The sequence below is a fragment of the Columba livia genome, chromosome 1 (assembly GCF_036013475.1).
Source record: "Columba livia isolate bColLiv1 breed racing homer chromosome 1, bColLiv1.pat.W.v2, whole genome shotgun sequence".
Classification (NCBI taxonomy): Eukaryota; Metazoa; Chordata; class Aves; order Columbiformes; family Columbidae; genus Columba; species Columba livia.
This window is the reverse complement of record NC_088602.1, coordinates 47,444,247-47,452,343: the sequence shown is the minus strand read 5'-3', so window position 1 is coordinate 47,452,343 and position 8,097 is coordinate 47,444,247.

Genomic DNA, 8,097 nt, shown 5'->3' with positions numbered 1-8,097 from the left:
TTTGCTAGCAGTAAACCAACTGCATGATATCATGAGCTTCTTGCAGTGTTTACAACACCCAAGGCAAACCAAACCAAACCAAACCAAACCAAACCAAACCAAACCAAACCAAACCAAACCAAACCAAACCGAACCAAACCAAACCAAACCAGACATGGGCCTCATGCTAAGTTGATGGCTACTGTCTTTCTGTAGGGAAGCAGACTGTAAACATTAATAGGTGTAACTACATCATCTGTATCTATAAATTCTATTAATTTTCCTTGATGCCAGGTTCTAAGACACGGAAGTCTATATAGCTGTCCTACTTTGACTGTTAAATTTTCTCTACATGTTACTTCTGAATGCTCTTGGAGGAAGAGAAAAATCTTTCAACTACAGTAATCTAGTCTTCACTGTGCAATGACTGGAACAGTTATTGTTTTGTCATTTACAGGTTATTGCCTAACAGAAAGTTGTCTGAGCTAGTTTCCTCAGATTAGGTGATGACATATTTGAACGTCACTTATCGTAATCATGTAAGCAGTATGTGTATCTTAATAAAGATCCTCTGTGCTGGGATTTTTTTTCCCCCCTAGGGGTTATAAACTATGTTCTGATGCATAAAAATGAATAATTTAGTTACAACTGTACCACCACAAGTTTATTGTAAACTGAAGCCACAATTGCAATCTTGGATGCCACAAAAAACTCACTATAAAAATATCTAAGTGGTCCTTTCTTCAGCTGCAATAACATACCACTTTACATTACCAGATGTTAAAACTCTATAGATTATCTGACAGCAAATACTATATCAAAGGCAGTTCAAAAGAAAAGTAAAAATGATTTTCATATTTTTAATCATGCCTGCAGATGGGTTAGGATAATCTGTCATAGTTCAGAAGCAGAAAAGAAACAGGCTTGATGTAACTTGGCTCAGTGGTCTGTTTCAAATATGGTTCAGACACAATGGGAAAAACAAACAGGTCTTTGCTTGAGAAAACAGATGCAGCAGGCAAGTGCAAAATCTTACTTTGCTCATTTCAAAGGCAAAAAGTAAAAATCTATCTTTTTAAGAGATAGAAACAGAGAGAGAGATCATTCTAAAGATCTAATGTAAGCTTTTCTAAGATACTTTCTGTGCTTGCTCCTTCCTCTTCCCACACACGCTGAATCAACAAACCCAGATGTTCACAAGAATACGTCCCTCGGCACAGCCACGTCCCATGCCATGCTTGTACAACAAGAGGAGATGCCTCGTTGCAGATGGACGGGAATCCTGTGGGACCAATTATTGCACTGCAAAGTGATGAACAAACTGTGCTGCAGAGACAGCAGGGAAACCGAGTATGTTCTTTATTTCTGCATGGGGAAAGCTACATGGACTGGACCCTTTTCAGGGTCTCTAAAGATCTAGTGTAAAGTAAAAGTGTAAAGTGTAGTGTAAAGATCAGTGCTTACAAAAAAAAAGTGACTTCTGACTGGCAGCTCTGGGCATGTGCATCCTGGGTCTTTGTCTTTTTAGCAACACGATGTTACTTCTTAGTCTGGCACAATGCTGGACTGAAGAGTGGGATCTGGAAGACAGAAAAGAGCCTGATACCAATAAAAACCACAATCAATAATTATTATCTTACCTTGTTATTTATGGGATTTATAGGGAATGATTTTCCAGTTCATACCCACCCGAGCACAGTCTTGGTCATCTGCTTACCTGCTTTTCTCAGATATTTTCCTTGGCTGACACCTATTTTATTTTCAGTCAGCCTGTGATTTAAAAGTGCAATCACTTGAACCTGAAGAAAGCAGAAAGCTTATGTTTTGCACACAGAAACTCTTGTGTCACCTTCTCCTAGTTTAGTTAAGCCTGAATACCTCACAGCACCCTTCAACCAGCCTGTACAGATGGGGTTTAAAACAGCGAATTCAGCAAGAGTGCTCAAAAAAAAAAAAAAAGCAAAATAAGTGGCAGGGTTGGAGGGTAGGATGGGGAACCAAACCGCCTGGTATCTGACATAAAAATAATAATAATGATAATAAAATAATGCAGTGCTTCGTTAGAAACAATAACGTGGATGTTTACTGTGCCTGGCCGCACACCCTCAAGCGAGGCGTTCGCCGCCCCCCTCCCCAGGGCCGGATGGCTCCACAGCTCAGTGCCTTGGCTTAGGTGCAGTTGGAAATGCCCGAGAATGGCTCTTTGTTGATTTTCGCCTGTGCGAGAGAGCCTGGTGTTGCTGCAAAGCGAAGTGCTATTGAATTTGCTCACTCAGGCAGAACACTCGACAGGAAGGAAGGAAGCAGCCATTCTTTCTGGTCCTATTGTCCGGCCACCGGGCTTAGGCAATCAAACAGCCCTGTGGCCCGGCTGCCGGCTCCCGCTCAGGCCTCTTCTGGTGGGCCCGTGGCGGGGGAAGGAGGGGGGGAAGCAGGGGGCTGCCTTCTCATGGGGTTTACTTTGTTTTCCCCTGCGCTTCAACCGCATCTTTTCACGGCTCAGGGCCTCAGGTAGCCATTTTTCCAGCCCTCGGCATTTCTCCAGGGAAAAAGAGTCGGGGAGGCGGGAGGCAAGAGCAGCCCCGGGTGGGAAGGAGCTGCTCAAAACTGCTTCTGGATTGCCACCAGAAAGTGCAGGACACTGCAAGAGACACTGAACAGTCCTTACAGCGGTAGGAAATATTTCCGTCATGATCAGAAGGCACTTTTTGCAGCTGTGGGCTATTTAATGACACATTTATCTTTCAGGGGTAATGAAGGGTGAGGTGGAAACAGGAGTGGGACAGACAGAGCAAACCTGTCTTTTGAAACAGGCTCATTTGGAAAGGATGCGAATATAATGTGCATTTCTGATTTCCCAGTCCCTAGCTCAGTTAGGTCCTCTACTTCCCCAGAGAAGAGAGTGAAAAACAGAGCTGAAGGGACTGTTTTCCCAAGGCAGAGTGCTTCGAGCTTGTCCCTTGCTTGTAGTAACCCTGCTGGCGTCAGGGCCAGTTCTGAGGATTCATGATGGAGGGATTGCAAAAGGGACAACCGGTCTAAGAGAATCCAGAGCAAACATCTGCCCGCCATTGCATTTTACCTGCTGTATTGCATCCCCGCAATGTGTCAGCTCTTGCAGTCTAAAATCAGGTTGCAGCCATAAAGTTCCTATGTGGATTTCGCGATGCCTTTTCTCTTGTTCTTGCTCAGCTCTGTCCATGGGGTAGCCTCCTACTATGGTTTGGTGGCTGCATTTACTACATGTGATAGCCACAGCCCTTTTTTATTTGGTTGTGGTGGGCTTTCCTCAGACAATATGACCTGTCAGTGAATCAGCTAATAGGTGTGTCAAGGAAGTCATTCTTAATGTGACATGCTAGAATATGCACCAGAAAATCTTCAGTACATGATGAGATAGTAGACTCTAGTGAACGCAGAGGTTTTAGTATTCACACAATCCTGTTTCAGCAAGCCCGGAGGTGGTTTTGTGGTGGCTTAAGCCACTCTAAATCCAGGCTTTGGTGCTCCCACCCATACTGTGTGTTCCTGATCCATTCTCTTAGTCAACATTATTGCTTTAAGTCTTGCTTGGACACAGCTGAAAACAAATGGCAGTCCTCAGGCCTGTTCACCAGGTCACCATGCAGAGGCCGGTGTTGGCAGAAAGGTCAGGAGGGAGGAGGATTGTGTGGTGAGGGCAGGCAACATGGTGGAGCTGCCGCAGCCTGGGCTTGGTGGGATGGCACCATGCTGAGGGACTCCAAGTGACATGCTCAAAGCCATAACATTTTGCTTAAATCTGGGAAAGCCTACAGGCTGCAGTTGCATTTTGTTAACTTCAACAGAAAGACACACACTGCATTCTGGAGCTGGTCTTGGGTTATAACCAGATTCTCACCTTTATCTTAATAAAACCTCTGCTGAACCAACTCACCCCTACTCCAGTGCAAATCTGAAGCAACCTTGATGACTTCATGGAGTTATTCCAGGTTTACCGGTGCAACAGGCAGAAATCATCACAAATTATACTTTTTCCTTTTTTCTTTTTTCTTTTTTTTCTTTTTTTTGTTCTTTTTAACGGAAACAAGTGGAAATTACTAGAACAGAGAGACATTTGAAGCCAAGCAGAACTCTTGGGTTTGGATTTTATTACAAACTTGAAACTTGGGCCAGTTTTGATGGGATTCGTAAATGCTTTCAACAAATGTGGGCTGAGTTTCAAGGGAGGCTGGGCTCCGTTGTGAGGGAATCCGGGCCAAGGTATGGTTTTCAGTGGAAAGCATATGAAACTCAGTGCATTTTCCTGATTTAGAGTCTTGCTTTGAAGTACTTGGTCCATTCAAACCTAAAACTCAAAGCAAAAACCCACATGGTGTGAGTGCACTGAAGCCAAAACTATAATAAAAAGTTCCCTTGAAACTCCATGATTCAAAGTTAGCACAGCTCCAGATACTCCTTATAAGCTGTTACCAAGATTGTTATTTTGCATAGATATATTATTTCTGAAATTTTAAATAATCTGAAATATTTACTAATGTCCAGATTCGTGACATCTTACTGTAGGAGCTGTAGTGGGATGGAAAGGGTCCAAAATTATTACTTTTATTAATACTTTGTCTATGAATATATGACTAATTAATTTCATTTTTTTATCTTGTCCTAATTAAGATACATCATTAGTGACTCTGTCTATGGGCTCTTTCACCACACTTAGAACTTTAGTGTCTGAGAGCCCTCCAACAGTGCATGAAGCAACGTGAATAACATCTGTTACGTGCTGTTTATTGTCTCATCCTTTCCCTTGAGATGCAGAATGTGCAATAGAGTGTCTTGTTTAAGTGGGTTTTTTTGTGTCGTGATTTGTTTTATGATCAAGAAACTATTTCTTTGAAAATGTCTTAAAGGGCAAATGAGTGGAGGATATTACTGGTTAGAAACTGGAGGGAAAAATTCCCATGAGGTAGTTCTTTCTCTTTCTTTCTTTCTCTCTTTCTTTCTTTCTCTCTTTCTTTCTTTCTCTCTTTCTTTCTTTCTTTCTTTCTTCCTTTCTTCCTTCTTCCCTTCCTTCCTTCCTTCCTTCCTTCCTTCCTTCCTTCCTTCCTTCCTTCCTTCCTTCCTTCCTTCCTTCCTCTCTTTCTCTCTCTCTTTCTCTCTCTCTCTCTGTCTCTTTCTTTCTGTCTCTCTCTCTCTTTCTCTCTCTCTTTCTTTTTGGCACTGACAAACATTTTCACATTACTGCAACAGTCACATACACACGTTTTGTGCACATATTCGCATAGATAGACAGAACTGCTTTCAAACATTTTTGTTTGAACACAGCATAATGCAATTAGCTTTACTGCCCAGCATGGCTTTGATAACAGAAAGTATGCTACAAACCGACTTCCCTCCTCTTTACAGATGCATCAAAATTCCATATGAGCAGCCACCCAGTGACTCAACTGGCTTTAGCATTTCCAGTTAACTACCCTGAATCATAAAAGTCTGGGAAAAGATCAGAGAAGCATGTTCTTCCAAGTACGGCATCACTTCAGCAACGGGGCTGAATTTGCATTACATGTGGAGAATCGCATGTTGGTATGCATCGTTCATAGCCCTATGTAGATCTGTTAGACACTTCTGGGAAGGGTGGTTGTCCCCAGCTGCCGGCCTGCGGAACACCCATAGAGCTGATGGGAGGTCTGCATGTGGCTTGCTGACAGGATCAGGTCCTGTGGCTAAAAGCAGTCAAAATATATTATGATATCAGCAATAATTCTGGTACTAAGGGTCTTCTTTCTTGCACAACTTTGTAATTAAGCCTTGTCTGCTTCAGCTGTGATCCTGATGGTACAGGCCAAGAGGAAACAGGGGCAGGGTGGTCAGAACGGAGGTCTGGTTCCCTCCCTTCTGTAGCTTGTCAGAATCGAAACAGCAGCCTCAAACATCACCTGGAACAGGGAGCTGAGTTGTTTCCAAGGTGAAAAAGAGAAAGAACAAGGACATCTGTGGGGATGCCATGATCAAAAGTAAAGAGAGAAAGACGCAGTGAGGGACCAGTAGTGGAAGTGGATGCACATTGTCAGAATAATCACTACAGCTCTTCCAAGAACATCGCCATCATCAGTGGCCTCTCCTAGGAATAAATGCACAGGCACACACTCTGCTCTTCCTTGTTTGGAGAAGTTCAGAGTGAAAAAATAAAATAGCTCTCCAAAGTTCTGTGTCCATCCTTTCTTCCTTCTGGCAAGTGTTGCTGGTCCCTTCTGCATATAAAGTGACATGAATTAGAGCAATGGTTGGTTTTAAGACTGCTAGAGTAACATTTAAGAACACTGTATTGGACAGCTGTCCTAAGACAGTGTCACGAATAGGAAAATGACTTGTCATTATTTCACTTGTCCACATACACTAGTATTGAGAGGTGACCTGTGCTTTAAAAAATCATGTTTCAGGTTCATGCATGCTGAGTGAAGCACCTCTTTATACCAAAGCTCTGCATAACCAAAGGAAGAATGAAGAAAGCATCATGTTCTTGATTCCTCAGGCCAGGCCCAGACCAACATAGACTGAAGCTCAGCTGACATAACTGGCATAGCCTATATGTGGTTAGAACACTGACAAAGCAAGTGCATGCTTGCTCCTCTCCCTCTCCTTGACCTTACAATTTGCATTGGGTAAATCCAGGTCATAACAGAGGAGATGACCTGGCCTGTAATATTTCTTTGGACAGAGAAGTTTGTCAGCATGTTTCAATTTGCTGAGCTCCATCAGGCTCCACGTGATTTTTAAGAGAAGCTCCATATCCCGGATACTGCCTTGTGCTGTGGTGTTTCCTCAACACAGCCATCTACACCTAGTTTGGTAAAAGCTGGTTCCATTACTGGCTCCAAACCTTTTTTTCTGGTTGCTGTTTTGATGTGAAGACCTAGCAGACATCTGAGTTACTTAGTTTCCTTGTTGTATCCCACTTCTTCCCTCCCCTATATGGATTGTAATGAGTTTGTCAGCTGTCATATCTTGGAGATTAAGCTTTTGTGCAAGTTTTTTTTCAGGACAGACATGTGTAAAGGGGCCCTTTCAGCTAGAGAACAAGTGTTACTTAATGGCCATACACATTTTTTTGGCATGCATCCATACATTGGCAGTATGATCAAACACATCCCAGCAGACACTAGAGAAGACATAGCTGTAGGTATAGAGACCTTGGGAGCACAGGGGAAAATATGTCATCTCTGTTTTCTTTTAAGACCTCCCTGAAGACTGAAGGCCCATACTAAATGATGATCCTGGTTTCTGTGTTGTCAGCCTAGAGGACTGTCTGGAAAATTCCATACAAAACAAAAGGGCTGCTGAGCCGCTTTACGGACAAATTAACTTATCAGCTGGAGAAGTTTTGATTTACAATGAAATTCTCTGTTGGTTACTGAGAGCTTCCCATTTAAAATTAATGACCTCATAGCTGATGAATGATGAAGCAGGAAAGGAAGTGCACTGAAGACTGAACAAAAATCATCAGGTGAAAGGGGCGCTCTGTGATTATGGAATAAAACCTAGTCATTAGGGCTTAAAAAAAAAGAAAAATCACAACAGAGCTCTGCTTCTCACTGGTGCTAGTGGTGGATGTTTTCTTGGAATAGAAAATGACTTCCACCCCTCAGGATCTGTGGTGCTATAAAAACAGTCCCCTTCAGAACTAACTTCCAAATCTGCTAACATAATACTCCTCTGAAGAAGAATAAGAATGTTGGTTTTACAGTTAATTAAGGGGTTTGGGTCAGGAACTTGAAATATGTCCATTAGAGTATGGTTTTCTGGTTAAGGAGTCATAAATACACAGTACACTTTATTAAATAGCTTGAAAAAGACTGTGTTTAAAATATGATAGCTGCTTTGGTGTGTTTAGCAACAGATAAATACACTATGAAAGAAGAGAGGTGTCTCACCCTGGTGAGAACTGGGTGCGTCATTTCTTTGGAAAAGTATATTTTATTGTTACCTGTGCATTCCTCTTCTTTCTCTCTTAACCAGTTTGAGGATGAAAGAAGGGAATACAAAGGTGAAAGCAGAAAGGTAGAGCAAAATAACACAGAGATTTGGGGTTTTTAAAACCCAAAAACGACTGTTACAAGACAGAACTGAAGAGAATACCTACTT